At 43.6% G+C, this 26101-nt stretch overlaps 1 pseudogene across 1 annotated transcript in view; it reads right to left on the reverse strand.

Moving 5' to 3' along the window:
- Positions 1 to 4158: 4158 nt before the first annotated feature.
- The window catches only part of LOC145526409 (14-3-3 protein theta pseudogene), a 29137-nt pseudogene continuing 7194 nt past the window's right edge, over positions 4159 to 26101 (reverse strand). The window contains exons 2-5 of the transcript XR_014068876.1: positions 18086 to 18210; positions 17689 to 17818; positions 15717 to 15851; positions 4159 to 6625 (exon numbers count right to left, since the gene is read on the reverse strand). The product of XR_014068876.1 is annotated as a 14-3-3 protein theta pseudogene (transcript). The remainder of the gene's footprint in view (positions 6626 to 15716; positions 15852 to 17688; positions 17819 to 18085; positions 18211 to 26101) is intronic.

Here is a 26101-nt window from a genome sequence, read left to right on the forward strand (position 1 = left end):
AGAAAGGAATGAACCACCAACCCTCAAAAGGCATGGTTAAATCTCACGTGCATATTACTCAGTGAAAGAACGCAGTCTGAAGAGACAGCGCGCAGCATGACCTCATTGATGAGGGATGGGCTCGGTTTGGTAGGTCCTCCTGTTTCCTGGATCTCAGAAGGAGCAGGCCCCAGGGGGCCGTGGAGCAGATATGTGCAGTTCTGCTGCAGATAAGAAATTCAAACTGAAATAGAGATGAATATCTTATGATTTCTCCAAAATAGTTACAGAACAATCAACTGGAAACCATATGAAATGAAATGACTGTAAACACAAACTGTCAAACTTACACCAAATTCACTCAGATTTATTAACAGACATTTAAAATGCAAAACAATCAAAATTACATGTATATATAAGAAAATATACATGACCTTGGCTTTGGTCTGCAGATCATGAGCTTTGAGTTTTAACACAGAAAACGCCAATATACAAAAGAAAAAAATATGTGGACTTTATAAAATTACAGTTTTCTCCCCTGAAAGACCTTATTCAGAAAGTCTAAAGACAAGCCACAAACTGGGAGAAAAATATTTGCAAACACATATCTAGTAAAGGATTTGGACCTACAATAGACAAAGGCCTCTAAAACAGCCCCAGTTTAAAAAAAAAAAAATGGGTAAGGATCTAACCAGAAACACCTGGCCAAAGGGGATATGCAGATGCTAAATATCATACAAAAATTATACAAAAGTATCATACTACTAGGGAATAACATTTAAAATCATGAGTTAACACACCGCACCTATTAGCACTGCTGTGCTCCGAATATATGACAGTAGCGATTGCTGGAGGGTGAGGAACAACAGAAGCTCTCCTTCACTGCTGGTGGTGTTGCAGGAAGGGGGACCCCTTCCAGGCCCCAAAACTGGGCTCTTGTCTAACACTCGGAAATGAATTGTCCGAGGAGACACACGTGCTGACAAAGAAAGAGATTTTATTGGGAAGGGCGCCCGGGTGGAGAGCAGTAGGGGAAGGGAACCCAGGTTTTATGGTGATGGGATTAGTTTCCGGGTTGTCTTTAGCCAATCATTCTGACTCAGATCCTGCCTGGTGGTGCTGAAGGAGGAAAGTAGGCCGAACAGATTCCGTCTTGAAAATCAGTCTCTGTCTTGAAACCCCTGTGAACTTTGGACTATATGCTTGGGTGCTCACCCGATGGACACTAAATTATGTGCCCAGTATCCATGGAGATAACGTATCAATTGCAAAAGTGACCCCCGGATAAAAGGCCTTCAGGACTCGTACCAAGACATCCTGTCACCAAGGGAGTGTACTAATTTACCCCAAAGCAAAACAAATTATCTGTACAATATCTATTGATATATGTTACCCTGTTTATCCAACTAAGACTTACTGCATATAAATCATAGCTACCCTTGATTATATCTCTCCTTTACACTATCCAGACTAGTTTCAAGGAATCTGGGGATGTGGGTTTGGGCACGTACACTTATGGTATATAAGGTTGTCACAAAAACTGGTCGGGGTCCTTGGCTAAGAGGAGACTCTGCCTTGGACCCACCAGTGTAATAAATTGCTCTTCAGTATTTGCGTTGTCCTTCTGAATGAGTTTGCTTCCCGGAGAGCGTGGCTACAACAGTGCACACCCTGTTCAGCCAAGATGGATGCCAGAGAGGATTCTGGGAGGTGGTTGGACATATGGTGTCTCCTTTTGACCTTTCCCAAACTCTTTCAGTTGGTGGTGGCTCATGAGTTCTGAGTTCCTTACCAGGACCTCCAGTCATAAAACAACTCATGCAAATGGTTACCATGGTGCCTGGGCAGGGTGGGCGGTCTCAGTCAGTGTGCTTCCCCTAACAGTGGGATGCCTGTACAGCCACTTTGTAACATAGCTGGGCAGTTTTTTCCAAAGCTAAACAAGTTTCACCTTGGGATGCTCAGTATTTAGTGAACTGCTTTGAAAACCTATCTCCAAATTCAAACAAGGATGAAATTATGCACAGCAGCACTATTCATAATAGCTACAAACTTGAACAAATAAGGATATCCTTCAATAGATGAATGCACAAGCAAAGTGGGAAACATCCATGTCAAGGCAAACAAAATATGCCGCCCCAAGATATGCCTTTCCGGCATAAGGAATATTTCAGTCTTATTTAAAAAAAAAGAAAAGAAAAAAAAAAAACAGGAATCTCAGAAAACTGTATGGAGATGAAGGACATTTACCATAGAAAAATTTCCATATTTAATGGCTATCCCTCTTTGCACCAGAAATAGAAGGATGATTAAATCTCAAGTAGCTCTTTTCAATGGTGGAGCCCTGACTTAAATCTGCAAACAATCATACATTTCTTTACTGTGTTTTGCATGATAACCTCCCCCAAGGACTTTCTCCTATTGTTTGTATCTGAAGATAGTATTTTAAATAATGGCCTTGGACGTTACAGGGAGTACCTCACTTTTTCTGGGTAGCTCTTGTATATACAGGAGGTATGTGCTTAGTCGCTCAGTCATGTCCGACTCTTTGCGACTCCGTGGACTGTAACCTGCCAGGCTCCTCTCCTCCGTCCAGGGGATTCTCCAGGCAAGAATACTGGAGTGTGTTGCTGTGCCCTCCTCCAGGGGATCTTCCCGATCCAGGGATCAAACCCAGGTCTCCTGCACTGCATGCAGATTCTTTACCATCTCAGCCACCAGGGAAGCCCCTAGACAAGACTTAGGGAGGTCTAAATCTACCATGTAGACAGAACGTGGTCAGGTTTAAACTAGCATAAGGTTGCTCTCCCTGGAGGCACAAGTCACACACATGCAAGGTCTCTCATCATTGGACAGGGGCCTCACCCTCATGTGGGAACTAGCAAGTAAGTTTCTTAAAGAAAAAACCATCACTGGGCTCCACATGTCACCCACATCAGGAAACTGAAAGAACCTTTGTCATTAAACACTTCAACAGGCAAAACCAAACCGTTACCAGTGTCTTTGGGCACATGGTGGTCAGGATCCAGGGGAGATCCAGGGATTTCTTAGAGTTGAGCCCAGGGTCCTGTACAGACAGACAGAAAGTGCCCTGATTCCATCACCCAAGGCTTCCAGGAGGAGGCAGCCACACTGGAAGCCTTCTAGAAAAGGGTATTCTTTATCAGAATAAAAATTGTTGAAATTGAAAGCATATTAGTTAGTATTTGCCAACCTAAAATATTCTTAAAAGCCTGGCCCCCAGATCTTTGCAGTTCCCACTGGTTCCTTTGTGTTCAGATTGTCAGGGTAGAAACAATCCATCCTTTCAAATTAGTTTCTTCTAATTCTGTTTATTTGTTATTATATGAAGGAAAGGTCACACTTGAAAAATTACATCAGAAAATTTCTGCAAAAAGATTGAGTCGAGGAGCCCATAAGCTGCATGAACTCTGCCTTCTAACAGTTTCAGTTTGAAAGACTGAGGGTGGAAGAAGAGGGGACGACAGAGGACGAGATGGTTGGATGGCATCACCGACCTAATGGACATGAGTTTGAGCAAACTCGGGGAGATGGTGAAGGACAGGGAAGCCCAGCGTGCTGAAATCTATGGGGTGGCAAAGAGTTGGACATGACTGAGTGACTGAACAGCAACAAGCTTCCATTTTCTGCCTGGAGAAATCTGACAAAATAGGCATCCTGATTTTGTCACTTCTCTGCTCAAAGGCTGCTAAAATGAAATTGATCTTCATATCAACATGTAAGAATTTCTGGGTTTGGAGATGTCACACCAAGGTAAGAGGTGCTGGTGAAAATAGAACGCTACTAGTAGGCAAAACATTCTTTTTTTTTTTTTTTTGGTTTATAAAATGTAATTTTATTTTATGTTACTCTGCTGTTACATAGGGCATAACATTTTCACAAGGCTTTTTTGGGACTACAGTCAATGATTAGCAACATACAATAGTGGTCCAACTCTCTAAATAACAATCACTAGACAAACTGGACACCCTCTCACATGTGCACAAATCTGCATGGAAAAGTACTAATGTTTTAGACTGGACTGTGTGCTTTTTTTCCCCCTTTCTAGTGTATTAAGAAATGACACGCACTTTAATTTGCCAAAAGCAATGCTTGTATTCTGGCAGCAACATGCTACTTCTATTACATAGTAAAGTGAATACCAGAACTACAAAGGCAGGAGGTGTAAGTGAGTTTTTATTGGGAAGGGAAGTTGTCAACTTAAACAGCAGCAAATGAAGAGTGAATAAGGAAACTCCCTGTTGTCACAGATACATAAGACCTCCATCACATATGATACAGGAGGCATTTTAATCTGTGATCCCCCAGCCCCAAAATGTCAAATGCTTTTCCATTCAATCTAATACTTCTGGATTCCTACTAAAAAGGAATACATTAAGAAGATGGAAAAGCTGCTTACTGAAAGGAAATTTCTGAAGAAGAGTAAGGGAGGGAATGTAGAAATTAAGAAGTTATGTAGAACACTCTTTAATTGTAATTAGCTACATTTTCATATCTTCACAGTAATACAAAACACAGTCACTTGCAGAACTGGTTCAGATTACTTAAATACCAGATACATTTTTAGTCCTCTACATAAGTGTTTGGAAGTTACTTATGTTTGTATGAAATGAAGCTATTAATGCTTTTCTACAGCAGTAACTGCACCCCAGGAAGGCTAAGACAAACACAAATCAAGGAATGGAGTTTTCCCAAAGCTGCAGTGTGAAAAGACTATAGTTGATTCCATACACATGAATGGGCTTCTTTGCTATAGGAAATCCAAATGGAATAAGGAATGGAGATGAGTAAAAAGGTTTCAAGGGGAAGAAAGATGACACCCTGTATGCACTTAGTTTTCTGCCCCTTCTGCCGCATCACATTCGTCTCCTGCACTGTCTGATGTCCATAATGTGAGGTTGTCTCTCAGCAGCTGCATGATGAGGGTGCTGTCTTTGTACGAGTCTTCATTCAGTGTGTCGAGTTCTGCAATAGCCTCATCAAAAGCCGTTTTAGCCAGTGTGCAGGCCAGTTCTGGGTTATTGAGGATCTCATAGTAGAACACAGAAAAGTTAAGAGCCAGCCCCAGCCGGATAGGGTGTGTGGGTTGCATCTCTTTCTTGCTTATATCGAAAGCCTCTTGGTACGCTCCTTGGGAATTATCTATCGTTTGCTTCCGATCATCACCACAAGCAACTTCAGCAAGGTACCGGAAGTAATCTCCCTTCATTTTCAGATAGAAGACCTTACTCTCCGGATTAGTTGCATTGGCTATTAAATACTTATCCAACAATTCCAGGACCGTGGTGCAGATGGACCTCAGCTCGGACTCCACTTTCTCCCGGTAGTCCTTGATCAGCTGCAACTTCTTGTCCGAGGTGTCGGTCTTCTGCTCGATGCTAGAGATGACCCTCCAGGCGGACCGGCGGCCCCCGACCACGTTCTTGTAGGCCACCGACAGCAGGTTGCGCTCCTCGTTGGACAGCTCGGCGCCCTGCTCCGTCACGGCCTTCATGCAGGTGGCCATGTCGTCATAGCGCTCGGCCTGCTCGGCCAGCTTGGCCTTCTGGATCAGCTCCGTCTTCTCCATGGGGGCCGGGGGAGCGGACTGCGAGGTCGAGCGCGGACCCGGGGGGCTTGCGGGTGGGGGGGGGGGGGCGCGGCGAGGAGGCCTTCACGTCTCCGCGGCCGCGGCGCGAGTCCCTAGGCAAAACATTCTTAAAGCTTTGTTTCAAATTGGATTTAAATACAACACTACATGGTTACATGAAGTATGAACCGAGAGTCTAAACATAGCAGGCAATATGTGAAACCAAATTTGATGTCCCATATGTGAGAGTAAAAGCTGCTGGGTTTTGCAGGAGTCATGTATGGATGTGAGAGTTGGACCACAAAGAAGGCAGAGCACCGAAGAACTGATGCTTTCGAACTGTGGTGCTGGAGAAGACTCTTGAGAGTCCCTTGAACTGCAAGGAGATCAAACAAGTCCATCCTAAAGGAAATCAGTCCTGAATATTCATAGGAAGGACTGATGCTGAAACCAAAGCTCCCATCCTTTGGCCACCTGATGTGCAGAGCTGACCCACTGGAAAAGACCATGATGCTGGGAAAGACTGAAGGCAAATGGAGAAGGGGATGACAGAGGAAGAGATGCTTGGATGGCATCACCAATTCAATGGACAGCAGTTTGAGCAATCTCCAGGAGATGGTGAAGGACAGGGATTCCTGGCGTGCTGCAGTCCATGGAGTGACAAAGAGTCAGACACAGCTTAGCAACTGAACAGCAACAACCACGTGAGAGTAACTGTTTCTTGTCAGATCTGCAGCTGGTATACACAAACTGGAGAGCACTCTCCAACATAGATTGTCTCTGAGTCTGATTAAGTGTGTCACAAGGGCCTGAATCAAAAGGTGATGTATTCATTCCAGGATGGAATAGAATGTTACTTTGAACAGTCTGTAAAACTTACACAGAGTCTGTAATCCACTCAAGATGTCAAATAATAAAACAGTTACCTGAAATTTAAAGCCTCTTGGAAAGTTGTGTTCTAAATATTTCATAGATTTCTTTTCATAATCATTCTTCACAGTGATAACACTTTAACTCCTCAGTTGCTGATGTTATTACCAAGATAAACTTGTCCTCCTGGGTGTGGGAGATAAAGTTGATCCATTGTGATTGTTCTCTGGTCAAATGACTCCCGCAATTTCTAATTAAGTTCTACATTCACAATATTTTTTTTTTATCCATCAAAGTCTACTCAGATCTTCATGTATACCAAATAATAGATACCTGGTGAGTTCAGATTATATTAAACACTCTTTCCATAGCTTTTCCCATGTCAATTGAATCAGAACAAGGTGAAGCAGGGAGAAGAGTTGAAATTTTCAATGATTCCTAGGGCCTCTAAAAAAACATTAGACAGAAATCCTAGCCTTTACTGGTCTATACGAAAGAATCACAATGTGCCTTTTTCAAGAAATTGCAACAATTGACTAACTAGAGTTGCAATAAGTTGGAATTATGCTTGAAGTGATTTGAGATGAAACAGTTTGGATGTGGGCATGTGAGGATATATATAGCATGATACATACTTAAGGAGGTATCAACAGGTATGAATCCATAAATTGATGAGGTATACTTTGTAAACAAAGATGACACATTGAACTTGTTTTCACTATCTGACCCTTCCAGAATTTGCCATCATCTACTGACTCCCCTGTGGACTTGGTTTATTGCCACCAGATTAAAACTAGTTACAGGAATCTTTGTTCTCTTTGTTTGAAATTGTTTATGTTTCTCTCTCCTAGGATGCTCTTATAAATGCCACTATCTGTATCACTTATTTTGTCTATAAGGTTGTCTCTTGCATTTTCCACTGTGTAACCATCTTCCATGTATACAGATATTTATATGTCTATGTATATAAATATCTATATGTATCTATAATAATTTATATCTGCATGTACATAGAGATTTATGTCTATATGTACATAGATATTTATATGTCTATGTATATAGATATTTATGTCTCTGTGTATCAAGGTATTTATATATCTATATATCTATGCACATAGAAATTTATATATCTATGTGCCTAGACATTTATAATTATGTACACTTATGTACACACAAATAGATGTTTTACCAGTGTAACAGGGTCTGGCGAAAAGGGAACACTCCTACAAAAAGAGTCAGACATGACTTGGCGACTGAACAACAAAATAGAAAATACACTCGGTTCACCTGCCACCAACAACACATAGTATATCAGTGTTACTACAATATAAAATAAAGGTTCATTTAAAAAAAGAATGCCCAGGGGGACTTCCTTGCAGTTTACTGGTTAAGATTCTGTACTTCCAATGCAGAGGGCGAAGGTTCGATTCTTCGGCGGGGAACTAAAGATCCCACAAGCCGCATCGCATGGCCAATAAATAAAACAATTAAAACAAATAAATAAGAATGTTCAGGAAGAACCCACAGGCTTTTGGGTGTTTCTTCAGGTACGTTCCGTATTAAATTACAGTCCTGAGTTAAAACTCGAAAGCTTTCATTTCCAAGGAATCACAACAGGGCATGAAAGAATCCTGCCGCCTTGTGGCCATTCCCTGCAATAGCAACCTTAAGAGTTTTGCTTATGAGTATCTCTTTGTTGTTCAGTTCCCAGGTCGTGACCCACACTTTCCTCTCTAGGACGTGAGGCCGCCTCTCACTGGTCGGGGACGTCTTTCCTGTCTAGAACCTGACTCCGCCTCTCACTGATCCCTGAGGCCGTCCTCTCTAGGACGTCACGCCACCTCTCACTGCTCCGTGACGCCTTTCCTCTCTAGGACCGGATGCCGTCTCTCAATGATCCATGACGTCTTTCTGCGAGGCCTTTCCTCTCTAGGACTTGACGCCGCCTCTCACAGCTCCGTGACGTCTTTCCTCTCTAGGACCGGACGCCGCCTCTCACTGATCACTGAGGTCGTCCTCTCTAGGACCTCACGCCACTTCTCACTGGTCCGTGATGCCTTTCCTCTCTAGGACCTGACGCCGTCTCTCAATGATCCATGGCGTCTTTGCGACGTGCTTCCCCTCTAGGACGTGACGTCTCTCGTCTCTAGGACCGGACGCCACCTCTCACTGATTCCTGAGGTCGTCCTCTCTAGGACCTGATTGGGGAGGGGGCGGTTCTCTCACTGATCCCTGAGGTCGTCCTCTCTAGGACGTCACGCCACTTCTCACTGGTCCGTGACGTGTTTCCTCTCTAGGACCTGACGCCGCCTCTCACTGTTCTCTGAGGTCGTCCTCTCTAGGACCTGATTTTGGGGGGGGGGGTCTCACTGATCCCTGAGGTCGTCCTCGCCAAGACATGACGCCACCTCTCACTGATCCCTGACGTCTTTCCTCTCTAGGACGTCACGCCACTTGTCACTGGTCCGTGACGTCTTTCCTCTCTAGGACCGGACGCCACCTCTCACTGCTCCCTGACGTTTTTCCTCTCTAGGTGCTCACGCCACCTCTCACTGGTCCGTGACGCCTTTCCTCTCTAGGACCGGACGCCGCCTCTCACTGATCCCTGAGGTCTTTCCTCTCTAGGATCTGACGCCGCCTCTCACTGCTCCGTGACGTCTTTCCTCTCTAGGACGTGACGCCGCTCTCACGGCTCCGTGACGTCTTTCCTCTCTAGGACCAGACGCCGCCTCTCACTGATCCCTGAGGTCGTCCTTTCTAGGATCGGACGCCGCCTCTCACCGCTCCGTGACGTCTTTCCTCTCTAGGACCAGACGCCGCCTCTCACTGATCCCTGAGGTCGTCCTCTCTAGGAGCTGTCACCGCCTCTCACTGAGCCCTGAGGGCGTCCCCTCTAGGACGTGACGCTGCCTCTCACTGATCCCTAACGTCTTTTCTCTCTAGGACTGACACGGCCTGTCACGGCTCCCTGACGTCTTTCCTCTCTAGGACCTGACGCCGTTTCTCAATAATCCATGACGTCCTTCCTCTCTAGGACCTAACGCCACTTCTCACCGCTCCGTGACGTCTTTCCTCTCTAGGACCAGATGCCGCCTCTGATTCCTGAGGTCTTTCTCTCTAGGACCAGACGCCGCCTCTCACTGATCCCTGAGGTCGTCCTCTCTAGGAGCTGTCGCCGCCTCTCACTGATCCCTGAGGTCGTCCTCTCTAGGATCGGACGCCGCCTCTCACTGATCTCTGCGGTCATCCTCTCTAGGACCAGATGCCGCCTCTCACTGATCCCTGAGGTCGTCCTCTCTAGGAGCTGTCACCGCCTCTCGCTGACCCTGAGGTCGCCCCCTCTAGGACCCGACGCTGCCTCTCACTGATCCCTGCGGTCTTTCTCTCTAGGACGTGACGCTGCCTCTCACTGATCCCTGACGTCTTTTCCTCTCTAGGACTGACACGGCCTCTCACTGCTCGCTGACGTCTTTTCTCTCTAGGACCTGACGCTGCCTGTGACCGGCCCTGACTTCTTTCCTCTCTCTATGCCCTTTTGACGGCCCCCTTAAGGTCCTCTCCGCAGACCCCGTGCACCGCCGCTCGTCCACTTACGACTCCCCACCCCAGGTCCGCTGACTGCTCCCCTCAGGGTCCTCTCTGCGGACCACCCCCACCCCGCGCCCAGGTTCTCTCCGTGGGTCCCCCCCAGGTCCTCTCATCGGCCAGAATCGGGTCGCCAGTTTCTCTCGACGGCCCGCCGCTGGTCCCCTCTCGTCGCCTGCCAATGGTCCTCTCACCGGCCCACTTCTGGTCCTCACTATTTCATGTCTCTGGACCTCACTACGACCTGACTCTGGTCCTCGCTATGCCCTTACTCTGGACCTGACTACACTTTCAACCCTGTCTCTGGTCCTCACTTGGGCCTGACTCTAAAAGAACTGTTCAAATATGCCATACAATACCTACATAAACAGAGTGAAGTTATTTCAAACACAAATACAGATCACTTCAAAGCAAAGGAACTCAGAAGCACCTTCCAGATGAGATTTCCTGGAATGAACAACCACCAAAACGGGAACCAAGATTATCCTACGTCTACAGAAACACAGAGTGCATGCCAGCGAGTTATCACACAGTCTGAGTTCTTGAAACATCCCAAGTGCGACTTTCCTAGTTTCCCAGAGTAATTCCTTGGAGTAGGACATTTGGAACAGTCCAGACAGGATAAAGAGAGGATTGTCCTCAAGGCAGAGGTGGTCTTGGCAGCGGCTAGGGCAGCCCCTCTTCGCTGTCTGCTCCTGCCCTGGAGTTCTAATTGCCAGATGGGGTATGACTCGGTCTCGGCCTTTCCAGTCAAGAATGCCAGGTGATCTGCCCTCTAATGGAATTCTCCAACCTTCCACTCTTGAAAGAGGCTGGCATGGAGAAAATCTTGGAGCATCTGATCAAGTCAGAGGACCCACAGGGGCCATCCCCAAGTCAGCCCGACAGTGAGCACCAAATCTGATCCCAAAACGCCACCTCTGTACACCTGTGCTAAACCGAATCTCAGAGATAGAGTTTCAGGTGAAGTAGAAAAGCATAGCTATACTGCTTTGCTAGCAAAGAGGGACACAGAAAACTCATGCCCTCAAGAACTGCCCCAAGGCAGGAGAATTTGCTGAGGAGTTTTATAGCTATGGGCTTCCCTGGTAGCTCAGCTGGTGAATAATCTGCGTGTAACGCAGGAGACCCCGGTTCAATTCTTGGGTTGGGAAGACTCCCTGGAGAAGGGATAGGCTACCCACTTTATTATTCTTGGGCTTCCCCGGTGGCTCGGCTGGTGCAGAATCCACCTACAATGCGGGAGACCTGGATTTGATCTCTGGGTTGGGAAGATGCCCTGAAGAAGGGAATGGCTACACACTCCACTATTCTGGTCTGGAGAATTCCATGGATTGTATAGTCCATGGGATCACAAAGAGTCGGACTGAGTGACTTTCACTTTATAGCAATGGTTAAAGGGCAGAGTTGTTGTAAGGATTAGGGTGTGTACAGGGCCTGAACTCCCTTCACCTGACCTCAGGTGGTCTCTTGGTGAGCTTCTCTGGAATGAAGAATGCTACAATTTTCCATTTTGCTGGAGAGGATGTTTCAGTTCAGTTCAGTCGCTCAGTCATGTCTGACTCTTTGCGACACCATGAACTGCAGCACGCCAGGCCTCTCTGTCCTGAGAGGATGTTTAGTTGGGTAAAAATTTTAGAGATATTTTTATGTGTATCCCTTTTGACAGAAACAGCACCCTGACCCAAGACAACATATGCTTTCTTGAGTGCTCTTTGCTTTTCTCTGCATCCCCTCCCTCCCCTGATTAGCACCTCTTCCAATCTGCCCTTTGGAGCTCAGGGTAGGTCATGGAGCCGGGAGTCTATTCCCAACAAAGAAACAGGGGACATGGGAAAGGCTTCTGGGCCCAGGAGCCCCACAGGGTCCTGCTCGATTTCACTCCCAGGCCCTGGACCTACACTAACTATGGCCCTGAGCTGTCCATGACGGCCTGAGCTTTCCCAAACTGTCCTCTGAACTCTCCCCCTAACTAAGGCCCTGATGCTGGTTGTAACGAACACCCTGACAATATCCCTGGGACAAATGGTCTAAAGTGTCTTTTACTAAGATCTTCAGTTTTCTCTGAGGCCCTGACACGCTCCCTAATTAAGCCCTTAACACTGTATTTAAGTGACGGCCTGATGCGCTCCCTCTCTCAGGCACTGAAGATGCACCCCTGATGCTCTCCCTCACTTCAAGGCAATAGGGCCTTGAAGAAGTCTCTACCTGAGGGGCTGGTACTGTCTGTAACCAATCTTCTGACTCTTTCCCTAACTAACATCCTCATTTTGCCTCTAAATAACACCCTGAGACTCCTCCTAATGCCCTGATGGTGTCCCTAATAGCCCTCAATATCCCCACTTTTGCCATGATCCTGTCTGTAACTGAGGCCCTGAATATGTACTGAAGTAGGTCTCTGATGCTGTCCCTAACTAACACCCTGACACTGGTCACAACTATGAACCTGACGCTAGCCCTATTAAGGTCCTGAGATGCTGCTAAGTAACAGCCTGAACTTCTTTAAGGCCCTCAAGTTATCTCTAACTGAAGCCTTGAAACTGCCTTTAAGCCCCAGACACTGTCCCTAGCTAAGGCCTGAACTATACTTTATGAAGGCCCTAAGCCTGTCCCTAACTCTGACACTGCCCCTAATTGAGGCCATGATACTGCCCCTTATAGCCTAAGCTGTCACAAAATAACACCCTGATCCTATTACTAAGGCCCTGACTATGTCCCTAAGAAAGTCACTGAAGTGCATCTAACTAACAGCCTGAACTATCTCTTACTCAGGCCATGAAGTTATCTCTGAGGTCCTAACAAGGTCCCTAAGTAAGGCCCTGTTGCTGGCCCTAACTCATGTCCTGCTGCTGCATCTGAGTCTCTGATGCTCTTCCTGTTATCCTTTGCCCTGCCAACAGAGTTTTGCCAAGAAAACACACTGGTCATAGCAAACACCCTCTTCCAACAACACAAGAGAAGACTCTATGGTTAATACTGAAATCAGATTGATTATATCCTTTGCAGCCAAAGATGGAGAAGCACTATACAGTCAGCAAAACAAGACTGGGAGCTCAGATGATAAACTGAGCCGTAAAACTGTGGCTCAGATCATCAACTCCTTATTGCCAAATTCAGACTTAAATTTAAGAAAGTAGGGAAAACCACTAGACATTCAGGTCAGCAGTGACCACAGGACTAGGAAATGCCAAAGAATGTTCAAGTTCAGATCAGTTCAGTTGCTCAGTCCTGTCCGACTCTTTGCGGTAGTTTGAGCATTCTTTGGCATTGCCTTTCTCTGTGATTGGAATGAAAACTGACATTTTCCAGTACTGTGGCCACTGTTGAGTTTTCCAAATTTGCTGACAAATTGAGTGTAGCACTTTCACAGCATCATCTTTTAGGATTTGAAATAGCTCAACTGGAATTCTATCACAATTGCACTCATCTCACATGCTAGCAAAGTAATGCTCAAAATTCTCTAAGCCATGCTTCAACAGTACGTGAACCATGAATGTCCAGATGTTCAAGCGGAATTTGGAAAAGGTAGGGAACCAGAGGTCAAATTGCCAACATCTATTGGATCATCAAAAAAGCAAGAGAGTTCCAGAAAAATATCGACTACTGCTTTATTGACTACACAAAAGTCTTTGACTGTGCGGATCACAACAAACTGGAAAATTCTTAAACAGATGGGAATACCAGACCACGTGACCTGCCTCCTGAGAAATCTGTAAGCAGGTCAAGAATCAACAGTTAGAACTGGACATGGAACAACAGACTGGTTCCAAATCAGGAAAGGAATATGTCAAGGCTGTATATCATCACCTGGCTTATTTAACTTCTATGCAGAGTACATCATGGGAAATGCCAGGCTGGATGAAGAACAAGCTGGAATCAAGACTGCCAGAAGAAGTAACAATAACCTCAGATACACAACAACACCAGCCTTATAGCAGAAAGCAAACAAGAACTAAAGAGCCTCTTGATGAATGTGAAAGAGGAGAGTGAAAAAGTTGGCTTAAAACTCAACATTCAGAAAAATAAGATCATGGCATCTGGTCCCATCACTTCATGGCAAATAGATGGGGAAACAATTGAAACAGTGAGAGACTTTCTTTTCTTGGGCTCCAAAATCACTGCAGATGGTGACTGCAGCCATGAAATTCAAAGACACTTGCTCCTTGGAAGAAAAGCTATGACCAAACTAGACAGCATGTTAAAAAGCAGAGACATTACTTTGCTGACCAAGGTCCATCTAGTCAAAGCTATGGTTTTTCCAGTAATCATGTATGGATGTGAGAGTTGGACTATAAAGAAAACTGAGCACTGAAAAATTGATGCTTTTGAACTGTGGTGTTGGAGAAGACTCTTGAGAGTCCCTTGGACTGCAAGGAGATCCAACGAGTCCATCCTAAAGGAAATCAGTCCTGATTGGAAGGACAGATGCTGAAGCTGAAGCTCCAATACTTTGGCCACCTGTTGGAAAGAACTGACTTATTTGAAAAGACCCTGATTCTGGGAAAGATTGAAGGCAGGAGAAGGGGATGATAGAGGATGAGATGGCTGGATGGCATCACTGACTCGGACATGAGTTTGAGCCAGCTCTGGGAGTTGGTGATGGACAGGGAAGCCTGGCCTGCTGCAGTCCTTGGGGTCACAAAGTGTTGGACACGACTGAGCAACTGAACTGAACTGAAGCTCTTCCTAACTAAGGTCTTGATGAGGACTCTACCTAAGGCCCAGACACTGTCATTAATAACCTAACTCTTTCCCTATATAACACCCTAATTGTGGCCCTAACTCATGACTTGACAATGGTCCTATTTCTCTGATCCTGTTCCTTAGTAAGGTTAAGAACCTCCTCCTCACCAAGGCCCTGACACTGTCAATAATAATGACCTGACTTTTTCCCTAAGTAACACCCTGATTTTGTCACTAACTAATGCCCTGACACTGGTTCTAACTACAGCCCTGACGCTGGTCCTATTGAAAGCCCTGAGATATCCCTAAGGAACAACCTTACCTGAAGCCTTGACACTGTCCCTAGCTTAGGCCTTGATGCTGTCCCTTATAGTCTATGCTGCCACTAAATTTCCCTCCGAATCTGTCCATAACCAAGGCCCTGAATATGTCCCTAATAAAGTCTCTGAAGTGTCCCTAATGAACAGCCTTAACTGACTCTTGCTAAGGCCATCAAGTTATCTCTGAGGTCCTGACACTGTCTCTAAGGCCCTGATGCTGGCTCTAACTAACGGCCTGATGCTGACCCTTACTAAGTCTTTGCCCAGGAGATGTCCCAGGCTGCTGGGCTGCTTTCTGTTTTCCTCATCTCTTGCCAGCTGCCTGCCATTGGCCAATCTAAGATTCTGTGGTGTGGTTGGTCCCACATAGGATGTGCCTGAGGAGGCTTACCTACCGGAGGATGGTCATGGCCATTCCACCCTCCAAGGGACAGTGGCTCAGGGTGGGAATCTCTCAGCCAGTGTCTGACCTCAGGTTCTGTGCCCCTATTTGTTGTAAAACCCTTGGAGTTACTTCAGTAACATTTTTAAATGGATCTCCCCCTTGGCATATTTATATGATAAATTTTTACTGAATTAAAGTTCAGGAACAACATTATTAGAATGAGCAGAAAGACAAAGAATGCCCTCAATGATCTATTATTTGGAGAATTTTACAATTCTCATGAGAAAACATTCACTCTCCTCACCCTCTAGGCATCAGCGCAAGGTAGGAATCATCTGCATTCTTTATTTATCCCTCTGAATCTTTCAGAAACTTTCCTTCAGGAGAAATCTCTGGGCTCTTCAGGAATTGTGAGTGGCGATGTCAGGTAGATCTGCAACTGAAAAGCAGAGGAAAAGAGAAGGTGAGGAGATGAGAATTCTTGATGGAGAAGCAGGGGCATCCATGTTCAATCTCAACCTGTGAGTCTAAGTTAGTATCAGTGAAAGTAAGGACCACCAGGACCTGGCCCTCTGGCCTTGTCACCTGGTGTGGGGACTGGAGACACCCAAACTGCCCTGGCCACTTTCAGAGAAATGAAGAAGCTGGGAGAACACCATGGGAGCCACATTGGAAAAGGTCACTGCTATGAAGTAAGATGTACTTTTCAAGAAAGTGAAGGATGATCCCTTGGTTCTCAAAGATTTGCAAAGATTTTGTGTTCTTCTGGAGACATGTTGAAGCCTCCAGTCTTTGAGGGCAGTGATAAGAAGGAACTGTGCTCAAAACCTTCCAGCACTCACTCCTTGAGGGTGCTGAGGATGACCAGTGTCCAGCCCAAGGGTGTTGTGGGCCTGAAACCCCCTTAACACCTGGGATGGGAGGGGCCCCACAGGCACCCCCTGGGCCAGCGGGGTCTCGGCTTGTAGGCTACAGACCTTTATTAGGTGCGTGATCTGCAAACATCTTGTGCCATTTTGGATGGTGGATCTTTTTCTTACTCCTTTTGTGCATAGCTTTTGTTTTGAGAAGTCTAATTCATCTCTTTTGTCTTTTGTTGTTTGTGGTTTTGGTAGCAGATCTAAGAAATCATGGCCAAATCCAAAGTCGTGAAGTTTTTCTCTCATGTTTTCTTCTATGAGGTGTATAATTTTGGTTCTTACATCTAGGCCTTTGATCCATTTTGAGTTGATTTTCTATAGTGAGGGAAGTAGGGGTCCAACTTTGTTCTTTTGCGTGTGGGATCTGGTTGTCCCAGCACCTGTACTAATTGTTGGGGGAAAATATTTGCAAATGATGCCACCAAAAAGGTCTAATTTCCAAAATACACAAACAGCACATGCATCTCAAAAATAAATTTTTAAATGGGCAGGTCTAAATAGACATTTCTCCAAAGAAGACATACAGATGATCAACAGGCACATAAAAAGACACTTCACACCGCTAATTATTAAAGCAACGCAAATCAAAACCACAATGAGGTGTCACCTCATAGTCATCAGAATGGCATTGATAAAATGTCTACAAATAACAAGGGCTGGTGAGGGGGTGGAGAAAACAAAATCTCCTACACTGTTGGTGGGAACTGATGCAGCCCCTGTGGAAAACAGTATGGAGGATCCTCAAAAAACTAAAAAGTTGCCATATGAATTAGCAATCCCACTCCTGGGCATATATCCAGACAAAGCTATAATTCGAAAAGATACATTCACCACTATGTTCGTTGCAGCACTATTCACAACAGCAAAGATGTGAAAGCAACCTACCTGTCCAACAACTGATGAATGGATAAAGATGTGTGTGTGTGGCTGTGGTGTGTGTGTGTGTGTGTGTGTGTGTGTGTGTGTGTGTGTGTGTGTGTGTGTGTGTGTGTGTGTGTGTGTGTGTGTGTGTGTGTGTGTGTGTGTGTGTGTGTATACAGTCCATGGGGTCGCAAAGAGTCGGACACGACTAAGCAACTTCACTTCACTTCATATATATATATATGAGTATCTCCCATGCACACATGAGGTACACACATTATTTAACTTATTTGTGCAACCATGTGAAAGTAATTAACATCACAAAACTGCATACTTAAAATGAATTAAATGGTTAATGCCACATTTTGTATTTTTAATGACAATGAGAAAAAAGTGTAGTGGTCATAATTGTTACAACATAAATGAATATTAAAAACGTCCTTAGTGAGAAAAGCCATACCATAAAAGGCTACCCAGATCCCATATTCATCTTACCTGCTTTAAATCCATCAAGGCTGTCCAAATGAGGGGAAAACTCAGTAATGGTTCCCGGATAAGAAAACTGGATCAGGATGGAAAAAGGTATCTTCACACAGTTGGGGCAGCAGGTGACAGTGGAAGCAGCCTGTGTATTAAACCATAACACAGAATTCATGCTTTCCTCATGAGGGTCTAGGTGCTGGCTCCTCAGGAGAGTGTCACCGTTTTGGGTAAAACACACTGAACATTTTGTGTGAATTTGCAAATATGAGTACTTTTTGCCATTATTAAAAGCTTTCTGTACATTTTAAATTAGTGGAAAGTGAATTATTTTTCAAAACAACCATGACAATACCATTCAAGAACTCAGGCAAGACAGGCATCAGACTTTGTTATAGAGGCCAAGACTTACCAGACCAAGTTCAACCGAAGTTGTGACACTTATTTCCCTTGTAGGCGTCCATATGGTATTAGTATTAAGAGGCATCGTGGGAAAAGGGTGTTAGTAGCCACTAAGTCATGGGTCCTGTGGATGATCTGGATTGCAGGAGAAACAGTGAGATTTTAGCTTCACAATCTTTTACATTATTTCAAAAAAAAAATTAAAAGATAAATTCAGCAAAAAAAAGTGGAATACACACAAATCAATTTTGTTTTTATACATGAATAACAAACCATCAAAAAGAATAAGAAAACAATCCCATTCACAATTCAAGAAAAAAAAAACTATCTAGGAGTAAATTTAACCAAAGACATAAAAGACCTATAATCAGAAAACTATAGGGCATTGATAAAGAAATTGAAAACAGAAAAGAAAAATATCCTATACTCATGCATCAGGAAAAAATATATTGAAAATATTTTCTACTGAGCCCAAGAGCCTAGAAGCCCATGCTCCACAGCAAGAGAGGCCACTTCCAAGGGAAGCCCACATGCTGTAACTAGGAGCAGCCCCACGACCACAACTAGAAACGGCCCAGGCACAACAAAGGCCCAGTGCAGCCAAAAATACAAATAAAACAAAAAATAACTTTTAATAAAAGTCTATCAACAAAAGACAAAATAATGTGGACTTTACAAAATTAAAAATGTCTACTCTATGGAAGACCTTATTGAGAAAGCCAACAGACGGAGCACACCCTGTATGTACGCTCAGTTACTTCAGTCGTGTCTGACTCTGTGACCCTATGGACTGTAACCTGCCAGGCTCCTCTGTCCATGGGGCTCTCCAGGCAAGAACACTGGAGTGATACCTTCCTCCAGGGGATCCTCCCAGCCAAGGGGTCAAACCCACATCTCCCATGTCTCCTGTAGTTGCAAGTGGGTTCTTTACCACTAGTGCCATTTCCAAAACACATAGCTGAAAAAGGATCTGACTCAAATCATACCAAATGACCTCTTTAAAATTTGGTGAAGATTGAAATACACACCTGGCCAAAGAAGATATATAGTAAATAAGCATACAAGAGTACACTCAAGATGCTGGTGGAAGGCATGTACAGTCAACTTTGGAAGGCAGTTTGGCACTTTTCTCCAAATCTAAACAGTCTTCACCTCAGGATCCAAGAGGTGAATCTCTTGTATTTAGACAACTGCTTTGCAAAACTGAAATAAAAACTAGCATCAAGTGATGCACGAGAGCTCTAATCATAATAGTTAAAAACTTAGATATCAGGCCGTCCTTCCACAGACGCCTTCATAAGTAAATCAGGACACAGACATGTCAAGGGGAGCACAGTACAGCACACCCAAAATATGCGCATTTGACAAAAGGGTTATTTTGGGGCTGATTAATGTTAAAAAACAGCAGCACCAGGAGAATCTTGGAAAACCAAGTAGAAATGCCATTTTATGAAGCAGATTTACATTTGCTAAGGATATGTCATCTGTAAGGGTGTGTCCCTCTCTGGGACAGGAATTGGATGATGACTAAATATCAAGAAAAGCTTGTCTAAGCTGGATGTTAATCTGCAAAACCACCACACCCTTATTTACTGTGATTCACCTAATAAATTCCCTTAAATGGCTTCTTCCATTCCCTAATCTCCTCCTTTCATTCTTAGTTGATGATAGTGTTTAAGGTAAAATCTTAGACCATTTCTTGGACCAGTCTTGGAATGCAAAAGTCAACAGATACCAGGAGTAACAGGCAAACTTGGCCTTGGAGTACAAAATGAAGCAGGGCAAAGACTAACAGTTTTGCCAAGAGAAGGCACTGGTCATAGCAAACACCCTCTTCCAACAACACAAGAGAAGACTCTACACATGGACATCTCCAGATGGTCAACACCGAAATCAGATTGATTATATTCTTTGCAGCCAAAGATGGAGAAACTCTATACAGTCAGCAAAAACAAGACCGGGAGCTGACTGGAGCCCAGATCATGAACTCCTTATTGCAAAATTCAGACTTAAATTGAAGAAAGTAGGGAAAATCACTAGACCGTTCAGGCATGACGTACATCAAATCCCTTATGATTATCCAGTGGAAGTGACAAATAGATTTAAGGCATTAGATCTGACAGACAGAGTGCCTGAAGAACTATGAATGGAGGTTCAAGACGTTGTACAGTAGGCAATGATCAAGACCACCCCCAAGAAGAAGAAATGGAAAAAGGCAAAATGGCTGTCTGAGGAGGTCTTACAAATAGCTGAGGAAAGCAGAGAAGCTAAAGGCAAAGGAGAAAGGAAAGATATACTCATTTGAATGCAGAGTTCCAAAGAATAGCAAGGAAAGATAAGAAAGCCTTCCTCAGTGATCAATGCAAAGAAATAGAAGAAAATAACAGAATGGGAAAGACTAGAGTCTCTTCAAGAAAATAAGAGATACCAAGGGAACATTTCGTGCAAAGATGGGCACAACAAAGGACAGAAATGGTATGGACCTAACAGAAGCAGAAGATATTAAGAAGAGGTGGCAAGAATACACAGAACTATACAAAAAAAGATCTTCATGACCCAGATAATCACAATGGTGTGATCACTCACCTAGAGCCTGATATCCTGGAATGCGAAGTCAATGGGGTCTTAGGAAGCACAACTACAAACAAAGCTACTGGAGGTGATGGAATTCCAGCTGAGCTATTTCAAATCCTAAAAGATGATGCTGTGAAAGTGCTGCATTCTATATGCCAGAAAATTTGGAAAACTCAGCAGTGGCCACAGGACTAGAAAAGGTCAGTTTTCATTCCAATCCCAAAGAAGGGCAATGCCAAAGAATGCTCAAACTACCACACAATTGCACTCATCTCACACACTAGCAAAGTAATGCTCAAAATTCTCTAAGCCAGGCTTAAACAGTACGTGAACCATGAACGTCCAGATGTTCAAGCTGAATTTAGAAAATTAAGAGGAACCAGAGACCTAATTGCCAACATATGCTGGATCATAGAAAAAATAACAGAATTCCAGAAAAACATCTACTTCTGCTTTATTGATTATTTCAAAGCCTTTGACTGTGTAGATCACAACTGTGGAAAATTCTTAAAGAGACGGGAATACCAGACCACCTGACCTGACTCCTGAGAAATCTGTATGGAGGTCAAGAAGCAACAGTTAGAATCGGACAAGGCACAAGGGATTGGTTCCAAATTGGGAAAGGAGCGCGTCAAGGCTGTATACTGCTACCCTGTTTATTTAACTTATATGCAGGGTACATCATGGGAAACGCTGGGCTGGATGAAAGACAAGCTGGAATCAAGATTGCTGGGAGAAATATCAATAACCTCAGATACACAGATGACACACCCTTATGGCAGAAAGTGAAGAGGAACTAAAGAGTCTCTTGATGAAAGTGAGAGAGGAGAGTGAAAAAGTTGGCTTAAAACTCAACATTCAAAAAACTAAGATCATGTCATCTGGTCCCATCACTTCATGGCAAATAGATGGGGAAACAATTGAAACAGTGAGAGACTTATTTTGGGGGGGGGCTCCAAAATCACTGCAGGTGGTGACTGCAGCCATGAAATTCAAAGACACTTGCTCCTTGGAAGAAAAGTTATGACCAAGCTAGACAGCATATTAAAAAGCAGAGACATTACTTTGCTGACCAAGGTCCATCTAGTCAAAGCTATGGTTTTTCCAGTAGTCATGTATGGATGTGAGAGTTGGACTATGAAGAAAGCTGAGCACTGAAGAATTGATTCTTTTGAACTGTGGTGTTGGAGAAGACTCTTGAAAGTCCCTTGGACTGCAAGGAGATCCAATCAGTCCATCCTAAAGGAAATCAGCCCTGAATATTCATTGGAAGGACAGATGCTAAAGCTGAAACTCCAACACATTAGCCACCTGATGCGAAGAACTGACTCATTTGAAAAAACCCTGATGCTGGGAAGGATTGAAGGCAGGAGAAGGGGACGACAGAGGATGAGATGGTTGGATGGCATCACTGACTCGATGGACATTAGTTTGAGCCAGCTCTAGGGGTTGGTGATGGACAGGGAAGCCTGGTGTGCTGCAGTCCATCGGGTTGTAAACAGTTGGTCTCGACTGAGTGATTGAACTGAACTGAACTTGCACCATTTCAGGAAGTGATTCAGTTTTCCCAGGTATCTTTCAAGCATATACGAATGCATGGCATATATTAAACCTCTGACTGTTTTTCTCCAGTTCATCTTCCTTTCATTATGAGGATCTCAATGAAGAACATCGAAGGGTAGAGAGAAAATTATCTTTCCTCTCATATAATGCAATACAATAGTATTCAGAGATACAAAGGAATGAACCACCAACCCATTTATTAAAAAAAGCATGAATCTAACACATTACTAAGTGAAGAAATCCAGCCTCAAGTGCTACACACTGTACAAACTTATAAGACATTCTAGAAAAGGCAAAACAGACATGATAAACAGTTTATGGAATATGTGGTTGAAATATTTTACATGGCATTGTAGTGATGAACACCTGCCACTATGCATTTGTCTAAGCACATATATTTTTGTTTTCATAACCCAACAAGTAAATTATTACCTATTCAAATTTATTCATTTATGGTATGGGAGTGTCAAAGACTGGAATGCAGAATTTAACTGACTGATTGAGAAATGTACGAAAAACTTCAGGACTTCCCTGGTGGTCCAGTGGTTAAGACTCCACATTGCCAATGCAGGATAGGTGGGTTCAATTCCTGGTCAGGGACCTAAAATCCCACACGCCATATAGCACAGCCAAGAGATTTTTTTAAAAAAAAGAAGAAAAAGAAAAAATCCACTCTTAGTGGTAGGACAAAATGAGCTGACCTAAGTTCACTGTGGGAAATGAATGGGATCTGCAGGCAAAGGCAAAGTGTACCATGCACAAACAATGGACTCTGTAAGTTCTTTCCTATGGGAGGGTGTAGCTAACAGCACTGGAACTACTGTATCAGTCATCAAACGGAACAGGCACTGGACTTGATAAATGACAAGTAGAGGGAGCCAGGTTTCTTGCCCCTGGAGTGGGAAGTTACAGGCAGACAAAGGGAGAAGGTTACAATACCTGTGTCATAACAGGTCAGGTGGGAGACATAATTATAAACTATCTTTAGCCTAATACAAAAACACATAGCTCCCTGTGAAAATCTTCATAACTGTGTGTATGCATAGTCTGGGATACATAATATGTATTTTCATGCATTGTCTGCTGAGAATAGTAAGTTCCCACATGCAAGTTTTTATTACCATTCTCTAATAAAAAGGAATAAGGGTTCTTTAAATATGTGGCTGACACTAGGACTGAGACAGTAAATATGTAAAGCAAGATCATCTTAAAGTATGAGAAAGAAGTACCCAAAAATCCCATGAAAGCTGAATTATGTAAAATAAAAACAGGAGAGCATGGAAAAAGCTCTCAATAGCCAAAGCAAGAATAAACTAAGCAGTCTAATAATGTAATGCTGGATTATAACCAAAAGTTTAAAATAATTTTCATGTGTCCAAACTGGTTTAAAAAAAAAGTTACATAGGTTTTATGAGTAGTGTTGAATAAAAATCTCTATGCAGAAAGATTCTAACAATTGATACCGACACTCAGCTGTCCATCAAGTATGTGAAGCTAACTCCCCTCTCCTCAAGTGCAGGCCCTGCATCATGACTTCCTCCGTAATAAGGCACACAGGACGGACATGGGGAAAACCGACAATAAAGACAGATAACAAAGGTTGGCAAAAATGTACAGAAATTGGAACTCCAACTTTACTTGTGGAGATGTAAAATGGTGCAATCAATGTGTGTAAAACGTCAGCATTTTCTCAAAAATATAGAAATGTAATTATCATGTTTTGGAAGCTCCACTCCTAGACGTATAAACAAAGAATTTAAAACAGGTGTTCAAATATAAAGTTGTACACCAATATTCATAGCAGCACTGTTCTCAACAGCCCAAGGTAAAAACAATGAAAATGTCCACCAACAGGTGAATGAATAAGCACAATAAGGTAGCTCCATCCATAGATGCATTCCTCTGCCATATAAAGGAATATAGTAAAATAGAGCCACAGCTACAGAAAACAGTAGGGGGCTCCTCAAAAACAAACACAGAGTTAACATAGAATCCATCAATTCCGGTCCAGGGAATATACCCATAATATTTAAAACCAAGAACTGGAACAGATATCGTATCCCATATTCATAGAAGCGTTATTCACAGTAGCCAAAAGGTGGAAGCAACACAAGCGTTCCACAGATGAATGGATGAGCACAGTGTAGTAGATACACAACGGAACATGATTCAACCTTTAAAAACAAGACAACTCTCACACATGCTCTAATGTGAATGAACCTTCAAGTCATCATGTGAAGTTGAAACAAGGCCGACACAAAAGGAAAGATGTTCTATGATTCCACCAGTACGAGATATCCATATAAGACAAATTCCAAGTAGAGTAAGGTAGCCAGGGATTGAGGGTGGTGATTGTTTAATGGTTACAGCGTCACTTCGGGAAAAGGAAAAGATTCTGGAGATAAATGGTGAGGATATTTTTACAACGTGAGTGCAGTTAATGTTATAGAAGTGCATGCTTAAAATGACTCAGATGATAAATATTATATGTTTGTAATCACAATTAAAAATGATACAGGTTACAACATGGAAAAAGCACTGAAAACATCCTCAGTGAAAGACGCCACACAGAAAAAGCCATGCAGATCATAGTCATCTTGTCACTTTAAATCCACGGAAGTTTTTAACATGAGGGAAAGCCCCAGTGGTGGTCCCAGAAAAAGAGAACTGCATTCGAATGGAGAAAGACATTTGCGCAAAGTTTGGGCAGCTGATGCAAGTTGAAGTGGTCCTATGGATAGGATTGTAATGTGGACACCGTAACTATCCCCCATTTTGGGGTTATGGGCTGGTTCCCTGGGAAAGTGACCCTGTTTTAGGTAAAACACATTGCATTTTTCGGTGTGAATATAGAAAACTTTGTACCACTATTTAAACTTGACACTTTTGAAATTTTACTAGAAAGTAAATTACTTTTCACTACAACCATGTAAGTCACTTGCCAGAAAATCAGAGATGGCATCAAACATTGCAATAGAGTCCAAGACTTAACCAGACCAAATTCAACTAAAGTAGTGATGCTAACTGCCTTGCAGTAGTCCACATGGTATTAAAGGTCACCGTAGGAAGAGTAGCCACCATGCCTTGGGTGCTGTGGATGGCCCTGATGGAACTGAAACTATGAGATGTCTGAATTCTAGTTTTCCATGTAACACTACACCAAAGCAACGGGCAGAACTATAAAGTGAATTCAGGGGCTTCCCTGGCAGTCCAGTGGTGAAGATTCTGCACATCCGCTGCAGGGGATATGGGTTTGATCCTTGGTCAGGGAACTAAGATCCAACATGCTGAGTTGCATGGCCAAAAAATAAATCAGTAGAACTGCAAGATCGTGTGTGATTCTCTACACTAATAGTGAACTATCAGAAAGAGAAATTAAGAAAATAATCCCCTGTACAATTGCATCCCCCCAAAACTAGAAATTTAATGAAGGACTTGAAAGAGCTGCAAGCTAAAAACTGCAAGACATAGTGCTCAATTAAACTGAACAGATATGAAAAGATATCCCATGCTCATGGGTGACAATACTGTTAAAATCTCCATTCTAACCAAAGTAACATACACATTCATGGAATCACTACCAACATCTCATTGACAATTTTCACAGAAACAAAAACAATGTTAACATCCGTGTGGAACCACAAAGGACCCAGAAGAGCCAAAGTGACCGTGAGAAAGGAGAACAGGCTGGCAGCACCTCCATCCCTGACTTCAATCTACATTACGCACCTAAAGGCACCACAAGACGTGTGGAACTGTATCAGAAACAGGCACAGATACCAGAGAGCCCAGAAATAAATCTACAGGTTCATGGTAATCAATTTACAAGGAAGGAGCTAAGAACATACACCCAGGAAAGGACACTCCCCTCAATAAACTATGCTGGGAA

Source organism: Giraffa tippelskirchi, chromosome 11 (genome assembly GCF_054371585.1).
Source record: "Giraffa tippelskirchi isolate mGirTip1 chromosome 11, T2T-mGirTip1v1.2.pri, whole genome shotgun sequence".
In the NCBI taxonomy this organism is placed as follows: Eukaryota; Metazoa; Chordata; class Mammalia; order Artiodactyla; family Giraffidae; genus Giraffa; species Giraffa tippelskirchi.